Source organism: Pteropus vampyrus, unplaced genomic scaffold (genome assembly GCF_000151845.1).
Source record: "Pteropus vampyrus isolate Shadow unplaced genomic scaffold, Pvam_2.0 Scaffold71, whole genome shotgun sequence".
In the NCBI taxonomy this organism is placed as follows: Eukaryota; Metazoa; Chordata; class Mammalia; order Chiroptera; family Pteropodidae; genus Pteropus; species Pteropus vampyrus.
Window position 1 is genome coordinate 1,829,360 of NW_011888852.1, and position 5,140 is coordinate 1,834,499.

Consider the following 5,140-nt stretch of genomic DNA (forward strand, 5'->3'; position numbering starts at 1 on the left):
GCCTTCTGACATAGTTATGATGTAAGGTGACTTCAGAGTGGTAGAGTCCCAAGGTGAGACAATAGCAGAAAAAGGGGGTAAAGGTTAAAACTAGGTTCAAATTGTAGTGGGCCTTGCCTTCCCTAAAATGTTTTACTAGTCTCCCGTAGGCCGCAGGGAGCCTGACAAAGTCTTTAAGCCATGCACCGACGTGATTGGCATAGCTTTGTTTTTCAGGAAAGTGATTTTTGCAGAGGTGAGGAGGGTGTCTTAGGTTACAGGTTGAGAAACGATTTCTGAATTTTCCCTTGGTAGTGGCATTGTGCCTTAATCGTCAATCATAATACCTCAGAGTTCAAAATGAAAATGACTTTAAAATATTTACTAATTTCTTGACATTAAACAATCATGACATTTAAAGGACAAATTAGTGTTCTGCTAAATGGGATAATGGATTATTAGCACGGCCTGAAACTTTCAGTCATCTACCAAATAAATGAAAAAGATTTGAAAAGCAGCTTAAATCTATTCTTGGTTAATACACGCATAATATTTATAATGCTATTAATTGGTTTTATAAGATTATGGAATAAAAGAGTTGAAATAGTGGACAATTATCAGACTGGAAATAAAATGGGAAGATGGATGAAATATGAAAGATGAGAAAAGATGAGAAATGAGCCAAGGCGCCCACCCTGTGCCAGTGTTTGGTTCATTTTGGAAAAAGATTTGATAAAATGAGTGATAGAGCCTCTCCTCAATTCTTCCTATTCTGCTAATTCAGTCCTAAGGTAATTGTCAAAAGAAGAAAATATGCTGGAAACCACTCTCCTCCATCAAACTTCAGCCTTAACCTGTTCTTTATGGGCTGTGAACCATTGTGTCCAGCCCTGGATATATTTTAATCCCATAACTAGAAGGGGTAAGCCACCACTTTTCATCATCCATAAGATATTAGAAGTCCTGACTTAATATGGAAGAAATAGGTAGTTACATTCAGGTCTAAAACGTTTACTACAAAGTACATAAGAACATCGAGAAGTCAGTCTGACATTTTCCCAAAGGTTTGGATGCATCACCTTTTCAATGAAAGGGGACCCAGCAGCCTCCAGGGCAGCTCTAATGCCTCCCCTGCTGACCCTTCATTCACCTGCTCACCGGAATTGGCCTCCACACAGACAGCCTGACCCCGTTAGCCTCCCTGAAAGACACCCTCAGAATGCATCTCTGCTTCAGAGGAGTGCACACGACAAGGGGAGCATTTATTTTTCAGTTGTGTTCTGTTATTCTGTCCCATCTGAGGTGTGTAATTAATTTTAGTTTTATGTAGGTGCAATTTAAAGCCTAATTATTCTTAATGACTGTATCGGAAACTGTTGAAAAATAAACAAAAAATTAGGAAGGCAACATCCGTTTCTATCATGCGGAGGTAACTGGTACTGGATTTGTAATCCCATTGAAAACACTAGAAAGTTGGACAAAACTCACAAAAGAATTGTTTCACACATTTTAAAGGACAGGATGTAGGATTGTGATCCTTGAGAGAAGAGAGAGATCAGGTGAACCCTTCGAGCACCCTAGCTTTCTGTCTGGAAGGACTTTCTGAATTGAAGCACAGGGAGGGGAACTCCAGCAAAACACAGTGGTCATATTAAATGGAGAAGACAGATAAGAATGCAGGGAAGCTGAATGACAGGAAGTGCCAGAACAGAGAGTCACAGGGAAGGGAAGTATGCAGACAAAGAGCTATGAAAATCTGCACCGGGTCTCCTTGAATCTGCTGCTAAATACGAACTGGGACACAGGAAGAAACCTCATGAGGCCAGGAAAGAAGGACCAGGGAGCTATAAGCATTGAGTGACAATTTTCCATTGATCTCTCACATTTCTAGATACCTTGCAACCAGTGGCACTGACTAAATTTTGGGCTTTTTTTTTTTCCCCCACGGCTGTTTGTATAGCAAATAGCCTTGGGATATAGAGCTAGTGACTTCTTCAGGAGCAAAGGGCAACCTTCCCATTCTAAAAGATTTAGGTTCCCTAACTCAGGGTTCTGCTCCTTTACCACATGGTACTGCATGTGCAGGCTTTGGCCCATTGGAACTGAGGCTCAGGAATATAGGGCGAATACTGACACTCTGGCTTCTGCACCTGCTGTGGGTACTCAAGTTCTTTGTCTCTGACCCAGGAGTTATGTCTTCTCCCGACCTCCTTGAAACTACTGCGGGCTAACTTGTTAGCTTGCAAGGAGGGTAAGAACTCAGAGACTTCATGGATTTGGACAGTTTTGGTGATGAGGATGGGACACGGAGAAAGGCGTTGCTTTCTGAAAAATAAAGGATGAGGGCCCCATGGGCCAAAGAATGGGATTTGAGAGAAGTCTATTGGAATTAGTTGCAAATGTAGCAAATGTTGACCAAATTGTATGGTTAACCAGGCAATAAATGGTTCTCCCCATTACCACCTGCTATTGAGGAGGAATTGGGGCAGGGGCGGGTTGCAGGCTGAGTGCTAGAAAATAGACTCAAAGACAGCAGCCCCGATGGTGGCTAACTCTCCTGTTAGGAAGAAGGAAGATGTTTCTCGCCAACCTTGCGGTCAGCCTCAAGTCTGTCCTCTTGTAACAGCTGGCAATAATATTCATCTTGGGACAATTCGATATCAATATGGGAAAAAATTAACCTTGACTTTACCTCATAACATTCACAAAACGGATAAAGTAACAGCTAAAGCCGGAAGACTTTTAGAAGACAACATAAGATAAAATCATCAAGATTTTGAGGGTAAGGGAAAAGATTCTTAGGATGCAAAACATGAACTATATGAAAATCGATTAATTGAATTTCATCATCAAAATTAAATTCTGCTACTCTTTGAAACATATTGTTAAGAAATTAAAAACCAGTCTATAGCCATGCCACCCTGAATAAGCCCGATCCCGTTTGATCCCAGAAGCTAAGCAGGGTCGGGCCTGGTTAGTATGTGGATGGGAGACTACCTAGGAAGACCAGGTGCTGTAGGCGTAAAAAATAAAAAATTAAAGGATTGTAAGCTGACAAGGTCCTTGCAATCTGTGAGGTCAACCAAGGGTTGCCTCGCCTAAAAAATAAATTAAATGAATGAATGAATGAATGAATGAATGAATAAGTAAGTAAATAAATAAATACCAAGACACTAAGTGGAAAAATAGTCACAGTACATATATCTGAAGATTTATATTTCTAATATGTAAAGAACTACTCAACTCAATGATTGAAAAGACATAAATCCAACTTTAAATGGACAAAAGATTTGAACCAGCATGTCACAAAAGATATGCAAATAATCACTAAGCACATTAGAAGATGGTCAGTATCATTAGTATCAGAAAAAATGCAAATTAAATCACAATGAGATACCACTGCACAGAAGTGTTAGTGAGGATGTGCAGCAATCGAAACCCTCATACCTTGTTGGAGAGGATGTAAATGAGCACAAACATTCTAGAAAGTTTTCTTATACATTTCTTATACATCTGGCAATTTTCTTATACATTTAACATATAACTCAGCAGTTCCACTTCTTGATATTTGCCCAGGAGAAACAAAAACATATGTCCATGCAAAGAATTTTATATGAATGTTCATAGCAGGTTTTTTATAATAGGAAACTCCGATGTCCATTGACAGGTGAATGAATAAACAAGTTGTAGTCTATACATAGAAGGAAATACTTCTCGGGAAATAAAAAGAAACAGACTACTGATTGACGAAAAAACACAGTTGAATTTCCAGAACATTATGTGAGTGGGGAAAAAGCCAGAACAGGAGAGAACATTTTGTGTGATTTTATTTATATAAAAGTCTGGAATAGGTATAATGAATTTACCGTGGAAGAAAGCAGATCACTGATTGTCCGGGCTGCAATCGTGGGAGCAATGTCTGCAAAGTGGCACAAGGCAACTTTTTGGATGGTATTATTCTTGATTGATGGTGGTTACATGGGAGATATATGTCAAAGCTCATCAAGCTGTACATTTAAAATAGGTGCATTTGAGTATATGTAAACAATACTTTAAAAAGTTGATTTAAAAGGAAAGAGCCTCAAGTTTAAAAAAAATTAACGTGGTATGTCAAAGTGACCCAGAAGCAACCTTAAAAGGGTTCCCACTGGCAAAGGTTGACAGTTTAAACATCAAAAAGAGAACAATGGCTGTGGATGCTTGAAATACAAGGAATGTGTAAAAAGGCATTATTGCATAGTTACATGAGTGTGCTCACTTAAACACCTTCCTATGCACGCGTACATCGAAAAACAAAATTTACCAGTTTTTTTCCTTAAAAATCTTTTCTGTGAGCAGTAACTGTTCTGGAACTAGAAATCTTAAAACTGGATTACATTTTTAGAATCTCAAGTTTGTTTAGTTTTGAATTACTTCTTTAAAAAATATTTTTATAATATTTTCAAGCAAAGCCTAGATGAAGTTTTGAAAAGCCACGTTACATTGGCACTTGCCTTGAGAATGCTTGAGGACGTACCTTGCTAATAACTTCCAACTACGGGGAGCTTAAGTGACCATGTGCCCCAGCGTCACACTCTAAAACACATTGCTTCATTTGTACTGAGCCCATGTTTTCCATGGCTGCTCTTAGCCAATGACTGATGGCAGCAGGCTTGCTAAGGAAGCCGGTTCCTGAGCCACAGGACTTTCAGAAGGCCAGCTTGGCTAAAGGCCACCCTGATGGCCTCGATAAACTTTCATTTGACTTCATGGAAATCAAGAACGCTCTCCCCAATCTTCCTCCCTTTCTCTCCTTTTCTAGGAGTCAGATTTGCATCCCAGCTGAACAGCTCGTCCGGCCTTTCCCTGCTCTCTCTCCATTTTTTTCTCATAGGCATTTACTTCAGTAAAATCCCTGCAGGTTTAATTACATCTTGGTGTCAATTTTTTGGAAAACCTGAACAAATACACAGTCCGATGCAACATTTTATAGCAATCGAGGCCCACCAATGGTTCTTAGGCTCTTATATTTAGCCTTATTAAATTTTGTCTTGTTAATTTAAGGCTAATTCTTCAACATCGAGATATTTGTGAATCATGATTTCATCATCTTTCATATCTATTACATTTCCCACCTTCGTAACATTCAAAAATTGGTGAGTAGTTATGTCTTCTTCAAGTT

General features: G+C 39.2%; 1 pseudogene; it reads left to right on the forward strand.

Moving 5' to 3' along the window:
- Positions 1–2,882: 2,882 nt before the first annotated feature.
- Positions 2,883–3,001, forward strand: LOC111741021 (annotated as a pseudogene).
- Positions 3,002–5,140: the final 2,139 nt, after the last annotated feature.